This window comes from Phascolarctos cinereus, unplaced genomic scaffold (genome assembly GCF_003287225.1).
Source record: "Phascolarctos cinereus isolate Bilbo 61053 unplaced genomic scaffold, phaCin_HiC Scaffold_1;HRSCAF=81, whole genome shotgun sequence".
NCBI lineage: Eukaryota > Metazoa > Chordata > Mammalia > Diprotodontia > Phascolarctidae > Phascolarctos > Phascolarctos cinereus.
This window is the reverse complement of record NW_027555514.1, coordinates 187,049,094-187,073,109: the sequence shown is the minus strand read 5'-3', so window position 1 is coordinate 187,073,109 and position 24,016 is coordinate 187,049,094. Positions and strand designations below refer to the sequence as shown.

The window sequence follows — 24,016 nt, the reverse complement described above, 5'->3', positions numbered from 1 at the left end:
TTCTCATGTAAATTTACTGTTTAATTTTTTTTTTATTATTATTAACTCAATAGTCAACTTATGCAAAACATTTCGGTACCCAGTGAAAGGGGAAAAAAGAAAATAGTGCATGAAACCAAAAACTTTTGTTACATACAGTTATTTAAGTGTACTTTTAAATCAAACAGGACAGCACAAAATTGACCAATTTGTTTACCGTTTTGAATCTCTTATGTTCATTGTGTTCTACTGATACTCCTTTCTATCCTTCTTGTTTTGTTTTGTTTTTTTCCATCTTTCTCACTACCTACAAAATCCACCTAGAGGCCCTTCTTTTCCCACTCCAGGCCTTCCTTATCACACACTAATAAGGATAGTCAAGCAAAATAAACCAGCACAGTGGCTGTATTTGAAAATATAGGTCAAAGGTTATGTGTAATTTAATGTCTTTTTTGGGTATACTTTGAAATTGCTTTGTAACAATTCCTGTACTCCCTTTAACAGTTGGCCGTTTTCCTCTTGTTATTTTTGCTAATATGATGTGTATGGTAGAATCTCAGTTTTTAAAATGTTCATTTCTCATATTAGTGATTTGGAGCATTTTTTCATATGGTTAATAGAGAGTTTACATTTCCTTTTTTAGAAATTGCCTATTTGTATCTTTTGACTCGTGAATGGTTCTTGTTCTTATCTATTTGTTTCAGTTCCCTCTTCCTCTTGGCTATCAGACTTTTATCAGAGAAATTGCTGTTAGTATTTTCCCCTATTAAATATTTTCCTCCTAATTTGTATTCCTGATATTTCTTGTAGCATATGAGAACCTTCAATCTCAACAGAGAAAATGGTAATGAAAATATTTAAGAAAGAATAGATTTTGAAGAAAGACCAGTTAATTGTAAATATAAAAACTCTTAAGGTAAAAGAATTCATGTTCTTCTTGATATCAGTCTTTGAACACTTATGAAGAGCTTACTTGTAGCTGGCATCTTGATTGCTTTACTGTTGCATTGTCTCTGGGATTATTCCTTTTAATTCCCTCTGTCTCCACTATGAAAGCTCTAGCTAGGCTCAATTATGCATTCTCAAGTGGCTGCCAGATTTCTGAGAGTATTAAACTCGGCCTGTTGCTGTTGCTAAGCGACTACTTGTGAAATCTTCTTGCTGGGTCTTTATTAGGAACAGAAGTGTAATTGAAATTGAGATTGAAGGAAAGGTTTTTGCCTGACTTTCTCTGCCATTTGAATTTGAATGAGCAGTTAAATCTTCAAAAAACTGCCTAAAAATTAGGAGTAACAACATATCTGGAAAGTGCCAGCTCTTTATAAAAGCCACCTTGTTTATACATAGATTTTTAAGGAAGCAATAGTTTTAAGTGTAATGGTTAGTGTAACTTAAAATAGTCTCAGAATAATTGGTTAGTGTAGCTAAAACCATTCATAATTTGCTTATCTGTTAAAGTTTTTTGCTTTTATTGGTGTGGTTTCTCTCTCCATCTAAGCATCTTACAGCCATACCAGGTCTTTGTAGATGATTTTTTAGAATCACAATGCCTAAAAAATGTCTATGTAAATATTAGAAATGTGATGTACTATTATTAGTTTGTTTAGGTTCAACTTTAGGCAGTATAATTTCCATTTATATACTTAGGTGTTTTCTTGAAGCTTTTTTAGTTCATCGCTGTCAGCGTATTACCTTTCCATCAATTTTATAAGAATGTTGCCAAAAATCTTATTTTAAAGTTTGAAAGGACTTCAGTTAACATTGTGATGGCTTGCACTTTAAGGTTTGCAAATTGATTTAAAAATAGCTAATTTTATTTTCACAACAACACTTGGAGGTAGATGCTGTTATTTTCCCCATTTTACAAATGAGAAAACTGAGGCAAGCAGGATGAGTGCCCAGTGTCACACAACTGATAGATGTCCAGTGCTGTATTTAAACTCCTCTCTTCCTGACTCCAGGTTCAGCACTCTTTCCACTATGCCATCTAATTGTCTCAGTCTCATTCAATTTGCAGATGAGGAAGTTGATCCCAGAGGTTCAGTGGCTTTTCAAAGACACAGGAGTCTAGGACTACAGACTAGGGTCCATAAATCCTGCTCTCAGAGCCTGTGAAAAGTGTATTGTGACCATGTGGAAAAATAACAGTGGAAACCTTGTACTTTCTGTTCTTGATGCTTGTATAGTCTTGAAAAATGAAATGGTTCAGGATTATCTGTCAGACTAATTTGGTGTGTAACCCATCCTGAACTATAAAGTGAAGAAAGATTTGGATCTACCAACAGCAAAAGGTGATAGTTATTTGCTTTAGGTGTAAAAGATGTTGGAAAGTAATTCATTTTAACTATAGTAGTTAGTATACATAATGGTTTAAAATTTTCTTTTTAAATACAGAAGTATCTAATACTCTGGCAAATAATCTGGAATTAGCTAATCTTTGATTAAACAAGCATTTATTAAACATCCACTATATGCCAGTCACTGAATTAGGGTCGCATTAGATAATGAAATAAATCTGTTAATCTCTTGACATTAGCATTCCCTGCAGTGATACAGATCACGATCCATCCATTTTGAAGCATTATTTGTAATTGGGATAAGCTAGAAACCTTCCCATTAAGATCAGGGGTGAAGCAAGGATACCCATTATCACCACTGTTACTCAATATTACACTAGAAAATAATAAATGCTGGAGAGGATGTGGGAAATTTTGGACACCAGTTCACTGTTGGTGGTATTGTGACCTGGTCCAACCAATCTGGAGAGTAATTTGGAGCTATGCCCAAAGGGCATATCCTATACAGAGAAAAAGGAAAAGTACCTATATGTACAAAACTGTTACAGCTCTTTTTGTGAAAGTGGCAAAGAATTGGAAATTGAGGGTATGCCCATCAATTGGGGAATGACTGAACAAGTTGTGGTTTATGATTGTGATGGAATGATACTATTGTGATATAAGAAATGATGAGCAGGATCTCTCAGAAAAACCTGAAAAGATGTACATGAACTGGTGCAAAGTGAAGTGAGCACAAACGTTGTAAATAGTAACAGCACTATTGTACCGTGATGAACTGTGAATGACTTAGCTATTCTCAGCAATATAAGGACAGCAATATAAGCAAAGTAAAGACTTATAATGAAAAATGCTGCCTACCTCCAGAGAAAAAAACTGAAGTATGAATGTAGTTCAAAACGTACTTTTTTAAACTTTATTTTTCTTGGGATTTTTGGTTTATTTTTGGTTTGTTTTCTTTTGCAACATGGCTAATACAGAAATATGTTTTGCATGTATGCATGGATTTAAACTCCTCTCTTCCTCTTTGCATGCATGCATGTACATATACAATCTGTATAAAATTGCTTTCTCAAGGAGGGAGGATGAGTGTGGGGGGGATTTAGAACTTGGTTTATAAAAAAACTTTTTTACATGTAATTGAGAAAAAAAGAGAGAAAACCAAATATTAAAAAGAATTTTTTACACGTAATTGAGGAAAAAAACCAAAGACAAAAATGAAAACGCTCCTTGTTTTCACAGAGCTTACATTCTTGACCTTGTTAGATTTGAAGTAATGACTTTTGGTAGAGTTATTGCAATGGGTCTGATTCCATATGTACACTAGGCATTGTCATTTTCATCTTATAAAAAGTATATAAATATGCCTTCTGTGTGCTGAATAACTAATCTGGCGTAGAAATGTATTACTTTTCTATATACACAATATATATTTACATAAATGAAATGATAATCTCACAGGACATTCTCTTCTTCACAGTTTCAAGTGTCTTCACCAACTGCCTCTCATGTTTGGAAAGCTTTCCCTTCTCATTTATGTCTCTGCCTCCTATTTTCTCTGGCTTCCTTCAAACCTCAGCTCAGGTCCCACCATTTGCATTTCCCAGTGCAGTTTCATCTGAGATTACTCCCAATTTATTCTGTATATTATCTTGTTTATATTTAGTTGTTTGTATATCATCTCCTCTATTAGACAGTGAGCTCCTTGAGATTAGGGATTGTTTGTTTTTTTACTTTTCTTTGTATTCTCATTGTTTAGCACAATGCCTGGCACATAGTCGACATTAATTAATGCTCCATCAGTCAGTTAACTGGTTAGCAAAATACAAATTTGTTGAAAAGTGTTATTGAATTCAGAGCTTTTTTTGTCATGTATTTTAAAAATCAACTGATCCTAAAAAGTATACATGCTATCTTATGGTGGTCCAACATATTTTTCTACATTAAAAACAGAGCCTCATACTTGAAAAAGCTGAGAAGTGCTGTTGTTCTAATTCTAACCCCACATCAGAGTACGAGTACATGGTCTTTGAGAAATGCAGTGACTTTTCCCAAGCCACGCAAGGTGGGTCTGTGATTTGAATTGAAATCCTCTGACTCCTGTCCCTTTTCCATTGATACTATGCTGCCTCAAAAACCAAGGACTATTAGCCCAGCTATACTCTTCCAGTATGCACAAGGTGATTATAGAAGAGTATCTTCTAGACTCTTGACTAGTTGTAAAACTCTAATGACTCATGTCTCAGTTTTCTCCTCTATAAAAATGAGAGTGTGAAATTAGATTTCTAAGAATCCATAAGAGATGAGGCTAATAACAAATGGAAGCAGAAGACAACAGGATATTGTTCTGGATATTGACTATGACATATTTAGGGGTTTTGACTTCAGGTTTTCTTTCAAGAGGTGATGAATGGATTCTTTTTACTTTCATTTTGCTTTTTTGTTTTAATAGATTTTGGGTAGTTCTTTTTTTATGATTTCTTGAAGTTTAGTGTCTACTTTTTTTGTTAGGTTATGTTTTTCAGGGAGTCTAGTGAATCTTAAATTACATCCTTGCTTTGTTTTCTGGGCCCGTTGTTTGTGGTAGGTGGTAACTTTATACATTCTGCTTTTTCAGTCTTTTATTGAATCAATAAACTCTGTATGGTCCATTCTGTTTTTCAGACTACTACTAGGATTGTATTTTCTACTTCCTTTTTACTATTTATTCTCCATTCATTTTTTTTTCTCCTCAAGAACTTATAATTTCATTTTTTGATCTTTTGTTTCATTTCTTTCATCTGCTCTTAGAATTCTTGTGGACAAGCCTTGGGAGGAAGGGGTTGGTCAGACTGGCAGGGATAGGGAACCTGCGGCTTTTTGACTGAGTCCAAGTTTTACAGAACAAATCCCTTTATTACGGGAATTTGTCCTGTGAAATTTAGATTCGGTCAAAGGACTGCACTTGAGGACCCAGAGGGCCACATGTGGCCTCCAGGCCACAGGTTCCTCTCCTCTGAATCAGAGGCTCTGCTTATGGAGTTACTATAGTATTTCTTCTTTGTATTCACAATTTTCTTTTGTTTATTCATTTCTGGAACTTCAGTTCCTAGATTCAGACTTTGAACTATTTCCAGGCCCTGCCTGATCCCTTGGGGGACTGGATTATAATGTTGCTACCTTGAATTGAGTGACTGGGACTAAGCCTCATCGTTTACCATGATCCTTAGTTGTTGTTGCTGTTCAGTAGTGTCCAACTCTTTGTGATGCCATTTGGGGTTTTCATGGTAAAGATACTAGAGGGTTTTCCATTTTCTTCTCCAGCTTATTTTACAAACAAGGAAACTGAGGTAAACAGTGTTAAGGTCAACACAGGGTCAACACAGCTTGTAAGATTGCGAGGCCAGATTTGAACTCAGGAAAATGAGTCTCTGACTTCAGGTGAAGCATTCTATCCACTGTGCCACCAGTTGCCCTTGATCCCTAACTTCGTCATTTAGTAGTGGCCCAATTCAGGTCCTCCACGTGTCTCTAGCATCCTTTATAATATTAGCTATTATTTATTTATCACTTTGTGATTTGCAGAGTGGTTTATACACATTACCTCATTTTATTCTCACCACAGCTTTCCTGAGGTATTTGTTTATATTTCAGATAACTCTTTATTTTATTCATTTTACATAGGAGAAAACTGGTGTTGAAAAGGCTTAAGTGACTTGCCTGGGGTCACACAGCTAATAAGTGTCTCATGCAGGATTTGAATTTAGTCATCCTCACTCCAAATACGGTATTCTATCCATTATACCATTTCACTGGTCTGAAAAAATATTGACAAGAAGTGCCCAGGTTGAAATCAAGTCTACATCAGTGGGTATAATATTTTCCTAAGTATGCTTTTTTTTCAGTTGATAACAGATTTTATACCAACCTACTATTTACGGGTTTACATTGTTTTAAAAATTTTTTATCATTGTTATTACTGCCACAGATACAAATGACAGTTACTCTTGAAAATTTCATAACCCAGATGCCAGTCTCATTCTGAGCCTCTCCAAATTCAGAGAAGCTAGTCCCCAGATGACAGACATAGCTTGTCAAATCCATAATTAAAACCTTTCTAGTTTGAAAGTGATATAAGTTTAGTAGACTATGAAGTTCTTGAGGACCAGGAACTAGTACTTTTCTGTAGTTGTTAGTTCTTAAGTAGGAGCTCTCAGTTTTGTGCTTTGTGGCATAGCTTTTAAAATCCCATTACCACCTGCATGCCAAGATGAGTCATTATCTTGTGGTACTTTTTTTTAAATAGATACTCAAATTTTTGTTATTGTTTATATAATTTAATATAATGTAGCATAAAGAACAAATTATGAAAATTATCACATTTCATAGTTGATATTAGCTAGAGAGCTGACCTGGAAGTGTTCAAGATCCTCTCTGACACTTACTGTCCCTGGGCAAATAATTTTAGCTTTTTGGTGCTCTAGGCAGCTCTTTAAGACTCTTTAGGGTACAGAAAAGGGTACTGACCAGTGTTGGTAGAGGGAGTTTCTTCACTAAAGAGTCTCTTATACTAGTGAAATCATAGGACCTGTCCATATTTCTGTCTGTAGACAGGCACACTGTGGCCCATGATCTTGGCTACAGTGTGCTCAAAGGTGAGAAGTGAATTGTTTAGTAGTAGTAGTAGTAGTAGTAGTAGTAGTAGTAGTAGTAGTAGTAAGTAGTAGTAGTAGTAAGAAGCAGTAGCTGTAGTAGTTTAATCAAATTTACTGTGATGACATGTGATGGTAGTATGTCCCAATTGGCAGATTTTAATAATTCAAAAAACATTTAAATACCTACTTCAGCAGTGTGCTCCCTGTGTTAGTCTTTTAAGGAAGAAAAACAAGATCTTTTCCTTCATGGAGTTTTAAACACTAAATCCATATTTTTGGGTCAGTAGCCCAAGACCATATATCAGGTGGATTAAAATAGAACAAACAGTTTTGCAGGGTGGCGCGGTGGATAGAGGGCTGGACCTGAAGTCAGGAAGGCTCATCTCCATGAGTTTAAATCTGGCTTCAGACACTTACTAGCTGTGTGACCCAAGGCAAGTCACTTAACCTTGTTTGCTTCAGTTTCCTCATCTGTAAAATGAGCTGGAGAAGGACATTGCAAACCACTCCCATGTGTTTGCCAAGAAAACCCACATGGGGTCACAAAGAGTCAGATACAACTGAACAATAAAAAATACTGATACTAACCTGTGCCCACAATTTGAGGGTCCTCAATCCTATATATTATATGACTTTCCCTTTAGGTGTCGTGAACCTTCAGAATATAGTCTCCACCCTCCATTTTCTCTAGTCAGCCTATGTCTCATATTCCAGGACTCTGCTGTTCCTAGGGAACCTTGAAAGCTGAATACTTGGACCAGGGAGCCTCCCTACAGTTCTCAGCTTTGGCTTGGGGAGATGGCATTCTTATTCTACCATGATTTGGCATTAGAGAGAAGAGAGGGTGGTATTGCTGACTCTTCAGGTGCTGTGCAAAGGGTTGTTGGTAGCTTGTTTTTTTTTTTATTTCAGGTTCAATTTTTTAAATAAAATTTTAAAATGATATCTTTTTTAAAAACCTAGAACTTTCTCTTCTCTTTCTCCCCTCTCCCCCCCCCCATTCTCTCTCTTCCTTTCCAACTCTTATGACCCAGGACAATGATATGAGGCCTATTTCAATATGGGTGTGGTGTTTATATACATGGAGTCAAGAAGCAAAGTCACTCTGAAGGCTAGTAGTCTATATTTTACCTACCAAGGGAAAGCCTGAAGCTCACTAATTTTAAGGGAAAATGTCTCTATGTCCCATTCTGATGTCCTTGAAGATAAAGTTCTGCTCCACAAACTTGAATCGCAAAAGGGCATTTGTACCAACTCCTCACCTTCCCCAAAAAGAAGGTAATCCTGCTGTTCTGCAGGACTGAGGGGGGACTAACAGACTGAAGAAAGGGTTAAGGATTAGGGCCTGTTAGACAGAAAGCTGAGGCATTCATTTCCAACAAGTAAGTCAAGATATCTTCAGGATTTCACAGGGGTAGATGAGAAGGCATATGTGTTACAGGGGTTGTGAAAGGCTTTGTTTCAGGTTTGTAAAATGTCTGTCTTGACTTCTGGGACAAGGTCCTAACCTGAACCTGGTTCTTTCTCTTTTGGGCTTCTGATCTTCCTTTGACGTTGAAGTTAGTGATAGTGGTGTCTAGTTAGTGTAAGCCTTTTTCTAGGTGATTGAACATTTTTTTTATTCTACCATTTAATTAATTTGGAGAGGTTTTTTTTTCTATCTAGTCATCATATGCTAAATAAAATCAAACTTCACTAAACAACCAAACCTGTTAGAGAATCCATATTTGGTTGGTTGGTTCCCCCCCCCCACTGTCATGCCTTTGGATTCATGCTAAAAATACCCTTTGCTATTATCTAATTTCTTTTTTGCCAAGTATTTATGGAACACTTAATGTTATTCCCTGTTTCATATATATAAATCTTGTAATGCAAATATATTTTAATCTTTTTAAAGGGTAATTTGATTTTTATCTCTTTTGTGTTCCCCACCACACTGAATATAGGTGTTTGATTCTCTTTGACTTGGCTTAAACTAAGTGACAAGCATAGACTAAGTTATATCCAAGTGATTGACATTGCTGTCATTATCAGACCATACTTGCTAGATACCTGTAGGCATCCAGTTCTTTTATATGATGGCATATACAAAGGAATTGTTGTTTTCAAGTATCTGGATAGTTCTAATAGACAATTTTATTAAAAAATTCTTGTCAACAGTAGCTGTTCTGGAACCAGGAGCAGTGCAACCAATATAAAAGGATAATTTTCTGACTACTGTGTGATTTCCTGAGGCAGTGTAGCCCACCTCATGTCCTCCTGTTCAACTCAAAATATTTTTTTATTGATGATCTTTTTTTTACATCATCAAAATTTCTCCCCAGTTTTCCTCCCCTTTCTTTCCCAAAGAGCCATCTCATATCATAATATATTTTAAAGAAAAAAAGATCGGTAAAACTTGTCTAGGTAGCAAAAAGTTCTGAAAATATTATACCAATGAACCTTTCCCACTTTTATAGCGAGGGGTATGTGTGTTCTTATATCCCTGCTTTGAGGTCACGTTCTTTGTAATTTCACAATATTCACTTTTGATTTTTTTTATGGCTCTTTCCACTTACATTATTCTAGTCTTATTGTTTCTTGGCTCCTCTTATTTCACTATATATTAGATTGTGTAAGTCTTTCCATACTTTTTTGTATTCATAATATTCATAATTTCTGATAGCGTTACATTTATGTGCCACAAATTGTTTAGTCATTCCTTGTTGTGAGTAGGACTCTAATGTTTGGATGAAATGAGGCGCTTGTTAGTTGTAGAACAAGTTTATGTTTATTATGTTTGTTTAGGTTTATTTTGCCCTAACATGGCAAGGATATACAACAAGGATATACTTCTCTAAAGTAGACACTTCTTGTCTCCATCTGGAAACACATCTTATCTGGTCACTCAGTCATTGGAGTATAGCAATATGAATGGTCATGGGCACCCACCAAGTTTGAGAGGCATGGAGCTCACCTACCTTGGGCTTTTATTGGTTCTTCAGATCAGTGAAACCACAGGTCCAGTCCTTATCCCTATCCCTATCTTCTTTGCCAATTTGTTAATCATGTCTTAAAATCTCAAAGTTCTTTTAATTTATGTTTCTCTTATCATTTAGACCATTTTTAATATGGTTGATGATAGTTTGCATTTTTTAAAAAAACTGCTTCTGTCTTTTCTCTATCTATTGGGGCATAGCTTTTGGTCTTAAATATTTGTAATGCAGAGGCACTATAGGATTTCTCATTAAGATCAGGAGTAAAAATAGGTTTTCTTGAGCCAGCTCTACCAAGCCAACCAAGCCTCAGACAAAATTTCATTGTGAGCATTGACACCTGAGAAATAGGCAAATGTTACAAATCAGGGCTTGATTTATTGTTTTGTTGATTCCTAGACTTAAGAAAATGATGGAAAAAATATAATAATGCAGATTAAACTTAAAAGTGTGCTGCACATATTTTCTCTTTGGAGAGTTGATTGTTAAATATTTACCAGGACATTCCTGGGTAAAGAGGCTCATTACTACCAGTATTGTTTGACATTTGAATGTTAGAAATGCCAGCTATAAAAGTAAGACAAGGAAAATAAAGGAAATAAGAACTAATCAAGGAGAAAATGAAATTGTCTTTATTTGAAACAATATAGGCATTTACTTAAGGAACACCACAGAATAAAGAAAAAAATAGAGGTAACTAATAACTTAGTCATATGACAAAAGCAACATTTCTTTATGTATTAATAAAATCTAGAAATAGAGGTTAGAAAAGTCTTATCAACTACAAAATTAATCTCATACCTACTAATTTACCAAGATGAATTCAGGACTTATAACAATATAACTTAAAAACCGTCTTTGTCAAAAATAAATTAATATGTAAATAACTTAGAGATAGTCCTTGTTCATTTTATGCTGCAGCAGTATAAGAATGATAATGCCTAAATCAATTTATGTATTTAGTGCTATAATATTCAAATCACAGAGATTCTACCATTGAGCTAAACAGCATACAGTTATCCAGAATAATTAAGGTCAAGGATTTCAACAGAGATAATAAAAAAAAGGCAAAGAGAAATAGTAGTATAGCTTTATTAAATCACAAATGGTGTTAAAGCATTTATTTTTGAAATTATTTGGCATTGGCTAAAAAGTAGATCAAAAAGAAAAGTAAATCAGTGGAACACAGTAGACAAACAACAAGACCTAGCAGAAAATGAGCATAATGTTTCAATCTTCCATGATCCCAAGAACACAAAACTTTAGAGGAGCATTTTGATAAGAAGTAAAGTCTGGCAGAAAATAGCCTTACACACCAATATTTTACACTGTCATCTACCCACCAAGCTTTTGATGGGATAGAAATCTGATTATAAAAGGTCAGGTCATAAGAGACCAGAAAGAAACATCTGGTGAGTGGGATAGTGCTTTCCTTAACAAACTACAGAAGATCTAATAAACCCATGAATTTTTGATTATTTAAAATTTAAAAACTTCATTGAATGAACAAAATCAGTACGTGTAGATATATTTTTGAGTGAGGAGAATAGTATCACATACATTGGATAAAAATCTCATTTCCTTTTTTGACAAATTTATTAGAGTTAATCATCTGTGGGTAGGTAAATCTGTCTAAATATCTAAATTTAAGGAATGAATTTGAGAATTTTTCATGCTGTCCTTCTAAAGAAGATGGAAAGATATGGGCTAAGTAATGTGATAGTAAAGTGGACTCAGAATTTAGTTGAATATTCTTTTTTAAGTCAATATTAAGTTGGTGAAAGTCTCTGGTAGGTTACCCCAGTGATCTGTGCTTGCCCTTGTGCTAATTAATATTTGAAGTCATGACTTGGAGGGAGACTGATAGCTTTTTAGGGAATGCAGGAACAAATTATGCAAAGCTGAGAGTGGTAGCTAACAAAGAGTTTATGACAAGAACGCTGGGATTAATTAGTAATAAAATGAAATAGGGAGAAATGTAGAGTTCTGCATTTGGTTTAAAAAAAATAAACTTCTAATCTGGGTGGTATGGAAAGATAGCCATAGGTTTATTCAAATTCTTTTTCCTTTGAAAGAGGAAAAATTATATATTTCAAGTTGAGAACTAGATCTGTTTGTTATAAAGTTTCAGAATTAAATAGGCTACAACATATGAATATAAAATAATTGAGCTCAAGATAGCATAATGCAAAAAAAGATTAGTTTATTGACAGTAGTTAATATTTGAAATTTTGGACTAATGTTAAGATATAGCTGTACTGATGAAACTTGAAGTTTTAACAGTTCTGTTTTATGGATTTTTTTTTAACATAATGCCACCTTAGTTATACTCTGGGGATGTGTTAATTTGGATAGCTGAAAGGTAAACTTTTGATGGAAAGTTTCTTACTCGAAACTTTCCTCAGCGTTAACAAATACAGTATGCCAAATATAACTTATGGAATCAAAGAACTTTGCTTCAAAAAATAAGGGAAGAGAATTTATTAAGCATTTATTAAATGCTTACTATGTGCCAGGCATTGTGCTAAGATAGAAGTGCTTTACAAATAACATTACACAAATATCCTTATAACCCTATCAGTTAGGAGTTATTATTTTCTCCATTTTACAGTTGACGAAATGGAGGTTAGTGACTTACTCAGGGTCACACAGGTAGAAAATGTCTGAGGCTGCATTTGAACTCGTGTTCCTGACTCCGGGCCCAGCAGTCTATTAACTGTCCTACCTAGCTGCTCTTTATATCATTTGGTCCAACTCTTGAGGAAACTGAAGGATAGATACTTGTCTAGGTTCTCTCATGTAATAAGGAGAAGAGCTAAGATTTAAATCTAGGTCCTCTTAACTTCATATACCCAGATCTATACAATGTTGCCCTAGATAGGTACAGTAGAAAAAAAATTAACTAGTTAATATGTTAAAGCATATTAAGTTAAATTAAAAATTAAACTTAAAATTTAAGTTTTATATTCTTAGTACAATATTTAGAGCAAATTATAAACTTATTGCTTAAAATTATTTAAGTTAAATGAATCTTTGATCCTAAACCTATGCCTATGTGATTTGTGTCTTTGTTTTCCCATACATCTCCTATAGATGCTCTTTCTATCCTTGAAACCTTCCTGCAGGCGTTTCAGCATTTTGTAGACATCATGGAAGTACTCAATGTAATAATTTTTTTTGTCACTCACTCTTCCTGTATTACCTATTCCGATCATACACTTTGTAGGTGACAATACTTTGTGAATTAATTTCTTTTCCTTGCAAATGTACTACCACTACTTACTGTGTCTCTCCATTACTGTTGGAGTTGCTTACAGTTTTAAATCTGTGTTCTGTGATTCATTTGTCAAATAGCATCACTGGGAAAAATATTGATACCAAAAAGACATATGTTTTACATATGTGAGAAGGAGCAGATTGTTAGTATTTTTTTTATTGGCATTTTCCCAGTATTAATAGGTATAGCAAAAACTGTTTACTTAGAAAATGCTATGTTTAAAAATGCTTGTGTTTTTTATTTGGCTTTGCCTTACCTTATGTCATTATTGTTTTTTGGAATGAGTAGCCTTTTCTCCTTGTTTCTTCCCTAATCCACCTCTGGTTTAAAAATTAAAATCTAAAGAATTATAAGTGTGAACAGTTATTTGGTAGCAAATATATGAAAAATTTGATTGCAGAGGTTGATTTAAATCTTCACAGCTCAATATTTATTAATAAAAATATGAGAGCAAATTAAAAGATGACTAAAAGAATCAAGTCATTATAAAATTATTACTCTTGTTTTTAACTTACCTTTAAATTTTCAGATATTTAACAAGATATTTTATGTGTGTTTATTATGCCCATTTCTTGTTTGATTGCTCTCAGAGTCCAATGGTATGTAAAATTGCAGTTTTTCTGTTGTGAGATTAATTCAGAAAATACAGAAACTAGACAGTTTAGTTTATTTAGGCACCGAATCAATTTTATCTAGACATGCCTCTGGTTTATGAAACACTAGAGGGGAAAAAATAGACAGCTTTGCTCATGTTAAAAATATGAATTACAAAATGAGAGTAGTAGAGACTTTAATGTGATTCTTCAGCAAAATGAAGAATGTTTTGAATTTGAATGTAGTTTTCTCTTATTTCTGTTGAAATGTTTGAACAGCTTCACTGTACCATGATGCATTATTTGAATGTCCCCTACTACTCAGTTTTGTTTTAGGAGATAAAAACAAGTAGGCTTTATTTTATCCATGGCAAGAATGCTTTTTGCTGCTAGTAGTGCATATATTTTCATACGCGACATAGGATTCATAGTGGAATTTTTAAGGCTTCTGTGAGGCAGAATTCAATTCCTTTCCCATTTTCTCAGCTACCAACTACTTGATCAGTTGATTAAGATAAAATCCACAATATCTAATGACTATAAGATGACCAACCAGAAGAGGTTCCCTTTTGGGGAATAATAGGTGTAGATTCCATATGAAAAATATTTTAATTCATTTTTAACAATAGAAAAAAACTCAGGTTTGTTGACTTGATCAGTACATTTAAGAAAGGTTTTATGTTCACTTCTACCTTAGCAATTCATGTATATATGAATGGTTATAATGTGTTTTTATGGTTTTGGTAAATAGTGCACGCTGCCACTTAGTCTTCTAAGGAATATAGAAGTAACATGTGGTTAAAAAATATTGCTGGCATATGTATCTTTTGAGAGGTTTATAGTCCAATTTTTGGTCCAGGAAGAGGTATCTTTGATCTAAAAAATATTTTAGTTGTTAATCAGTTAATAAAACATTTATTAAGCACCTAATAATGTATCAGGCACTGTGCTAAGTATCTAGGGTTCTAAAGAAATGCAAAATATAGTCCTTGCAAGTACTTTTGCCTTTGTATTTGTATAGCCAGCACTTAGTACAGTGATTGTCATATATTCAGTGCTTTATAAATGCTTTCTATCTGTCAGCCATTCACCATTATCCATTAATTAATTTATTGAAAGACTAACTGGAGCAAGATTTCAGTCAGTCAATAAATATTTATTAAGCACCTACTATTTGCCAGGCACTATGCTGAACATTGGGGATACAAAGAAAGGGAAAAGATTTTAATCCTTGACCTCAGGGAACTCATAGTGCAATGTGAAGAGACTACATGCAAACAGTTATGTACAAACAAAGTATAAACAGGGTAAATTGGAGATAATTAGCAGAGGGAAGGCACTAGCATTAAGGCTTCCAGTAGAAGGTGAGATTTTAGCTGAAGGAAGCAAGGAAAACCCAGAGAAATGAAGCAGGAGAAAATTCTAGTCATAGGGGACAGTCAGTGAAAATATCTGGAGTCTGGAGATGGAATGTTTTGTGCAAGGAATAGCAAGGAGAGGCCAGTGTCACTTCTCACAGAGTACTGGGCTTAGTTGGAGTAAGATGTTAAAAGATTAGAAAGGTAGGAGGAGGGCACCAGGTTATAAAAGACTTTGAATGTCAGAGGATTTTATATTTGATCTTGAGTTGATAGGGACCCATTGCGTTGTACTGAATAGGGTATATGATGTGGTAAAATTTTAGGAAGATCATTTTAATAGCTGAGTCTGACTGCCTCAAGGCAGGCAGATCTACCAGTTGACTATAGCAGTAGTCCCAGTATGAGGTGATGAGGGGTTGGAGCCAGGGAAGTAGCACTGTCAGAAGAGAGAACAGAACTTAATGAAGAGATGTTATGAAAGTAAAGTCAACAGGACTTGACAACAGATGGGATATGGAGGGGAGAAGGTAATCTTTTGTGTGTAGGAGTCAAGAAGGACACTGAGATTGTGAGCTTGGGTGGTGGTGGGAAGGTGGTGTTAAAAAAGAGGAAGTGTGGCATAATGGATAGAGCCCTGGCTTCCAAGCCAGTTAGACCTGGATTCAAGTCCTGCCTCTGACTTGTACTGACTGTGTGACTTTGGGCAAGTCCCTTTAACCATGCAATAATGTTCTAGGTAACTCTCTCAGATTATAAACTACAGAAGGTATCCTCATACTTAGTAGAGGGACTTTCTTCATTCTTAAACCATTTAAATTGCAGGTCAAGCCTCATTTGTCACTGTTTGACAAATAATCTCGGAAGTCTTCTTAATGACAGCCTATTTTGAGATGAACATTCTGATTATAACTTAACAGACATCATAGTTGTAATGTTTATAACTTTAAATAGGCATGTATTAAATAATAATCTATTTTGTTTCGTACAGCAGTACACCTCAATCTAAAATGTTCCCCTTCCCCCTTCCAAACAAACATTAACAAACTTCGGAATAGCTTATAGTTTTATATGGTTAGTAGGGATTTGGCTAGGAGGATTGTAATTACTATATTCTTTATACAGGAAAAGAATAAACCCAGCAGAGTTTTTTGTTTGTTTGTTTTTTTAAACAGCTTTTAATCCTCTGAAGTCCTTCTTGATCTTCCTAACTGCTAGTGCCTTAGACTACTATATATTTAACTACTTTGTACTTAAACTCATTACATTAATTCTGTAAATATTGATATATATTCCTGTTGTCTTCCCCATTAAAATGGACAGCCCTTCCTTCCAGGTATGGTTTTTCCATTCTTTCTATTTTATTCTCTCTACTCAAATGCCCCTCCTTACTTCATAGTCTAGCTCCTGCAACCATTGATTGGTCTGTTCTAGTCCGTAGTTGTTGATGAGAACGTGAAAATTCTTCTCCATGGTCTGTGGGGTGTTAAATCCAAACACTGAGGCCCTATCTCAGTAGGGAGTTCATTGGTTTAGGGAACTTGTAGTGAGGATAACTCCTTACCAAAGGAGATCTGAAATTCCTAGGGGCGCTGAGAATCTTAGTGATTTCCCAGGTTTATAATGTCAGAGGTGAAATCTAAAGCCAAATTGACTTAACTTCCATGTCAGATATGGTAGGGTCAAGATTATAGTTTCTAAGGGATTCAATACTTTGGCTTTTATTTGTGACCATTATGAATAGATAAAGGATTTTAATAAATGAATTAGAACAAAGATTAATGGGTTCAAGATGTTAAATGGCGTTTTGTTTGCATCTTGCCTAAAAATACTACAGCTAAGCATTTGACAAATACAGCAAGTGATGATGTTTTTATATTGTTAAATCAGGGAAGAAAAGGAAGTGAGCAGAAGTAGTCATGTGTGTTGCCCCTTGCTTCAGAGTAATGGTGGCAATTCTTGGGTGTCATCTTCCCCAGAAATGGGTATGATATCTTACTAAACATACTAACAACACAGTGTTTGAAGATTAGACTAATTAAGAAACAACCTGAAATACGAAATTTGAGCAGGCAAAGCCTCTAAAGTGACTTAATAGTTATGTCAGTTTTGTTCCATGCAAAGAGAGCAGTCACCTACTTTGTGTATGGCAATTCTTTTTAGCGGTGATTTTATAAGATACTGCTGTTTCTTATTTCAGAAATTCCCAAAACACTTATTTTAGTGTAAATTATACTTAGAAACATGTGTCATGGAGCACTTTTAAGAAGTATGGGAGGAGGTTACAAAATCAAATAATGGTAGATTGAAAAGTTTGCAGATCACTTATTAAACATTTTGAAAGAGTAATTTCAAGCTTAGTCATTTAAAATTGTTAAGATATTCAGGGGAATTTTAATCACCTTCCACATTCTATAATAGTATAAAAATAATTGAGAATAAAAACTTCCATATTAAAAGTAGGATCACTAAAACATTTTCAGTTCTTCAACTTTTTTTTCTAGGCACTTTTAATTTTAAGATTTTAGTCTGCTTTAGTCTGGTCTCATATCAAATTACAGGTATTAGTGAACCAAATGGCAAAATGACACCACATTTGTACTTTGAAACATTTAATCAAATAATAAAGTGAAATTGATTTCTTATACCATTCGTCCTTTTTTGAGAATCTGGTGATATTGAGATACCTTTTTTTCTCTCAAAGCGCAGTTCAACTTTGTTTTCACTCGATCTGAATTCTTGCCCTCATCTGCTTCCCTTGTTACTGGGCAGGCTTTGTGGAAACAGTGTCTCATTGGTTTTCAGGCAGCTATTTCTTAGAACCAATCAGATAGTGAGTGAATTTCAGTTCTCTACCAAGACTGAAGTAGGGAAGCATGGAGTGAATTTTTCCTGTTGAGACAGTATGTAAGCTAAAGGATGTGGCTGTAGCAGGCTCCCTCTGGGGTATGTTTGAAAAATTACAAGGTATCTGTGTATGAAGGGAAAAAAATGTGATTTAAAAATGGGTTAATTTATAAATATTGAGTATAAGCTTTAAAAAGTATATTTCAGTGATAAACATCCCTTGTATTTATTTTATAATTTAAATATTGAACAAGAAATTGATGTAATAAAAGGCAAAATGTCCTCAAAACTTACATGGAGACTTATTTTGTAATAAAACCATTTTCTTTTATGCTTGGTAGAAGTGATCCAAATATTTCTGTAATTTGTTTCAAAGGGAGTAAGACCACATTTAAAGCAGTTGAATTTATATGAGTTTAAAGCATAAATTATTTAAAAGCAGAATCAAGATGCGTCCTCACTAGGAATTAGGAATTTTTAACTGATTATAAATCTGTTAAACTAGTTCAGCACACAGTAAAAACACCTCAGAGGAGCGTAGGAACCTTTTGAAAAATCAGGATAAAAATGCAAGCTAACTTTTGGAACTAGAATAGTAAAGCAACATTACTGGTAGATGGACAAAACATACCCTTTTATATTGAATTTAATATTAATTTTTGTTTGCCCCTTTTTATTTATAAATGCTCTAATGTTGAGTTTAATTTTTAGGCATTCTCATTTTCACTCTGCACATGGTTTTCTAGAGTAGTGTGACCTTGTTCTGGGACTGTCTTTAATTCTCTAGCTAGGAATTCATCCCACGCCTAGAAAAACTGATGGTCAGCCATTAAACTAAGAATAGCTTTCATTAACCACACAGGGCTTATTAAATAATTTATATTGTTTCATATTATATGTATTATACTATGTACAGATAGTAGAGTTGGACTCTGATGAATACTGCATTCTAGATTACTTATATTATGCAAAGAACCACATTGCATCTGTTTGGGTTCTTTGTTTTGTTTAACTCTCCTTCTCTGTGACCTTCTCATTGTCTGTCTCCTGTTGCCAGGCAGGATTCAGAAAGCTGATTGCTCATTGGCTGTCTTGTGAGCAGCTCTTGAACAGCTTCTTAAAATTCTTGAGCTTTTTGAGATGGCAGATTGCAAGCTAATACTTCTCTTTGTTGTTTTGTTGCAGTGATTTTTTAAAAAATGGAACAGAGGAGAAAATGTACAGTTTGGTAAAAGAACCAGCCTTTTTAATTTTACTTAAGGAGAAATTTTAGTTTTACCAGTCTGTTTTTGGTTATTTTAATCCTTTAGTAGAGTAAAAAACCCTTGCTAATGCTGAAAGATATTTTATTAGAGATAAAATTATTTCCATAAAACTTCAAGTAATTTTTAGCCTCAATATATAACACAGGTAGAGAGAATTGTTAAAAATCTTTAAAATGACTCTATCAAATGATATTTATACATTTCTTTATGTTTCTGCCATAAGAGCAAAAATAATTAAAGGCATAAGTTGATTAAACTTTTTGGATATTTATGTCCGTCATTGGGAGCAACTTTCTATTCTAAAATGTAAGCATTTTATATCCTGAAAAAAAATTGGTATGTAAAAACTACATGATGCTAATGTTGGTAACCGAAAGGTGATTTTTCTTACGTAGAATGATTGTGATAATAAAGTCACAAGCACAAAAGGATCCAAAATGATACTTATTAAAAACATTTTAACATTTTGTTTGTTAGTACTTAGCCTACATTGCCTAGCTCAGAGAGGGGTGTCACCCTTTTTTGATATGTAGCCTCTCTAAGAATTCCTTTTATTGATGCAAAACAGATTTCCAGAACAAGATAGCTGATTGGCTTGCACAAATATGGCCAAACCGGTCTGAACTGGTTTGCCAGATACTACTTCCTTGTTACTTCGATTTTGTTTTTCATTGCCTTCAGTGCCTGTAAAAGATCCTGTTAATGGCTGCAGTATGCTCCCTTGTGGGTATGGATGGTAATTATTCTTTAATTCTCTTTACAATTCAATATAATGATTTATAAATAAATCAAATGGTAGTTTTGTGATGGAGCTACTTGTTTAATAACTGTCCTTTATTATTCTTGCTTTATTGAATGTTTTGTGACTTTATAGTGTTCTGGATATTTAGAAAGGAAGTTCCTATTTCATATTAAAATTACTAAGTAAAAAAAATTCCTAGAGGATCCTGTCTATGACATCTTTATTTTGGTGGCATTATTGTAGATATGCATAAGTTAACAATATATTTTCAAATGGTATGAAGATATATGCCTATGTGAAAAATATTTACTTTTAGATTAATTGTGCACAACTGCCAGAGTATATAGTATTATTGTATTAATTCTAAAGTGAGAATCATATTCCAAAATACCTTTTCTTTTCCTATTTGCTTTATTATTGCATGTGTTACCTAGAAGAATTTTTTGGTCATTAAAAAATCTAGTTGACAAATTTTTCAAATTACAAATTAACTTAGTTTTATATTTTTTGTTGCAAGAATAAGATATTTGCTTGCATTGATTGTCAGTGCCCTCCTGATCTAATACCCTTTGAGCCATTTGCAGCTTAATTAGAGTCATTTTTGTAGATGATGGACTGAATAGGGTCCAGGAGAGTAAAAAAGTTTGTGGCTACCCCCACAATATCCTTTCTCCAGTGCTTTAAAATTTTTCATGGAACAATTTTCTTAGAGTAACCCTATGTATATAATACAAGTAGTTTTGTCCCCATTTTACAGGTCAGGGAACTGAGGGTCAGAAAGAATGACATACTAAGGGGCTGTAGGAATTTGGACACAAACCTAGGTCTCCTGATTTTAAAAAAACCTTATGCTTTTCACCATACCAGGCTAACTTCCACTTTCTAGTTATCTGAGTTACCCTTTTCCAGAAGCTACTGTTCTCTCTCAGGGGCATAAAACCCTGTGGTCTTATGGAAGCCAATTTAATATCCCTAAATGTATGATGAGATGACCCTAGGGCCCAACTGTGACAATGGTTCTGGCCTATACTTGAAAGTAAGAGGTCTCATAACTTGTGGGGGCCTGACTCAGGAATATAGTTACCTGCTTAGCAAGCCCCAGGAAATCCTACAGTCTGTTGGATACTTTGGCACTCCTTTTCCTTGCGAAGTGTTTGTAAAAATCAAATTTTTGTACAATTCTTGACTTCCCAAAGGATTCATAATCTCGGTGCTAGAAAATGGGAGAAAGCAGTTGTTGGAGGCTTAGCAGTTGTTGGAAGCTTGCCTGAGGTTTTCTTTGTTTTGCTTCTTTGTTTCTTATCTGTGTCTCTACAAGATGGCTTTTGTTACAGAGTTATATATCTCCTAAGATTTATTTTAACCTTTATGCAGAAGTGGAAATCCTAGGGCTGTTAGACTTCTCCTTTAGCCTTTTTTCCTTAACCAAGCAACAATAAATTTGCAAAGGAAATCATAGGAAATCAGTTAGTAACTTCTGATTTTAGATTGTGATACAAGTAGATTGCTGTCCCTTAAATATTCATTTTCTTAACTTCCTGGTATTTGAAACTGGAGATAGTATAAATATTAATTTGTATTGAATTGCCAGAGATTTTTTTCTTAAATGCCCTAATGTATTCATTTCGATTCAGCAAGCATTTATTAAACTTGTAACTGTGATGAGAAACAAAACAAAACAAAACAAGTTCCTGAAGGAAGGAATTTTCCTGGAGGTAAGGAGTGGAAATTTCATATATAAAGATATATATTAAGATATGCATATATAAAGAGGGAGAGGGAGAGAAAAAAGAGAGAGAGAAAGAATTGAATAGAGAGTTAAGAGATTGGAAGTAGGGGCTCCAGTTAGGGAGCCAGGAATGAAATGAGAAAAGCTTGGAAAAACTGGTAAACAAATGATCAGAAAGAAAAGAAGATGATACATGTGAGAGATGATGAGAGCTATAGCATAGAGTATGTGAGACTTGATGACTGATTGGTTGTTGGTGACAGGGAGGGAGCCAGGAGAGGCACAGGGACAGGGAGGTGAGGAACCTAGTAACTAACAGTAAAGATGGTGGTGCCTGAAAGGGGGAATGTAGGAAGCTCCAAAACTGTCAAGACTCCTTTATGGGATCCTTTTTTTGGTGTTTCTTTTTTTCATATATATAGTTGATTTAATTTTTTGAAATTAGTTTGGTGTTCTGTTAATTTAGGTATTTCTATAGCTAATCTTTCATTTCTTTAAAATTTTCAGCCTTGCTGGCTAAATATAATTGTGCATAGTATGTTCTGACAGTTTGTTTTATTTTCTTATGATTTCACCTTTGTTCATTTTTATTAGTATTTTGATTTTCCTCCACCTTTTTCATCAAGTCAGCTAAAAGCTTATTAATTTTGTTAGTCTTTACAGAGAGCTAGCTTCTAAATTTTATGATCACTTACAGTGTTCTTGTTTTCTAGTTTATCTTCTCTAATTTTTAAGAAGTCTTCTTTTTTGCTAATTTTGGTGCTATTTGATTTTCTAAGAAGTAATGCTCTTGTTCTATTTATTCGTGTTCTGAGAAATAAATTTTTTCCTGAAAACTGTTTTTTTCTGTAACTCAGAAATTTTTTATTACAATTTGTCTCATTGTTATTTTTTTACAGTTATTTTTCCTCTAATATGTTCATTGACTTATTCATTATGACAAATCATTCTTAAGTCCTCATGTATGTCTGTATCTCTTTTATTTTAATTTCATTGACATCAGTAAATAATATAATTGTTTTTGCTTTTTAAATATTAGTTACTGTTTCTTTGTGCCCTGGCACATGGTTTATTTCCATAAAAGTACCATGTAATATTGAAAAATCTTTGCAGTCTTGAATGCGAACATTCAGAGAATCCCCTTGCTTTTCCAGCTCTAAATTCTCCAAGTATGTTCACTTTCGTATTTTCCCTTTTATTTAGCTTTCTGTTAGATTTTTCTAGGTCTGAGAAAAGAACATTAAAGACTCCTGTAATTATTATTATTACTATGTCTTTTTGTAATAAAAGTAACTTCCTTTATGAATTTAGATGCTATACATATCAATTGAGGCTTTTAAAAAATTTGGCATGGTCACTGTCTATGATTCCTTTAGATATGAGGTCTCTCCCCCCCCCTTTTTTCCCTTTTCTTTCTCCTGTCCCTTCCTCCCACCCCCCACCCTGACCTTCCTTAGACAAATACATACTTTTATTAACACATGCAAGTAGTTGCCATAGTAGTCTGGAGGCATGGGGAAATTGTCCCTCTACCTCCATCCCTCTTAATGGAAAGTGCAAGGGATAATCTCAAAGAATCCCACCACATTCAGAATATGAGAAGAAAGAAGAAGAAAAGTTTTATCTCTCAGTGCTGTGAATTTTTATTTTTGCTTGTCTTAGAACAATTGCATTGCCTGCTTTTATGTATTTATCTGATACATATATATTTTCTTGCCTCTTATTTTCTTTCTATACATGTTTTTTTTAGATGTATTCTTGTATACCACCTTTTGTTAGGCTTTTTTTTTTATCATTTTGTCATTGTCTTTCATTTTAATGGATTGTTTAGTCCATTCACATTTTAAAATTATGATCATTAAGCTTGTGTTTTTCTCCATTTATATTGCGTTGTTTTGTTTTAGTCCCCATCTACAACCTACTTTTTAAAAATTTATTAAATGAAGTTTTAAAAAATTCTGTACTTAGCACCAAGTAAAATGAGCATGTCTATAGAGAGAACAGAAAAATAGAATTGCATTTGCATCCACGAATTTGCACCTCCTACAATTTTGTTCTCTTTGCAAGGCAGGAAATTTGTACAACAAATTCAAAATGTTATTTTCAAAGCTGTTCTGGGAAACTTGCATTATAAAAAGAGAAGCAAACCAATTGACAGCTTGAGATTTCTGCCAATGCTCTTCTGTAATATATAAGAATTTTTTAAAAATGGTCTACTTAAAAGAGCCTTTGTTACCAGAGGACACTTGAATGCAGTCACTACATTAATTCAATTGAATTTTATTGTAAAGTGCCTGCTATATTCTAATTTAACAACTGGGTA

At 34.0% G+C, this 24,016-nt stretch overlaps 1 protein-coding gene across 1 annotated transcript in view; it reads left to right on the top strand.

Moving 5' to 3' along the window:
- ATF7IP (activating transcription factor 7 interacting protein) overlaps positions 1 to 24,016 on the top strand; it is a 156,932-nt gene that overhangs the window by 50,996 nt on the left and 81,920 nt on the right.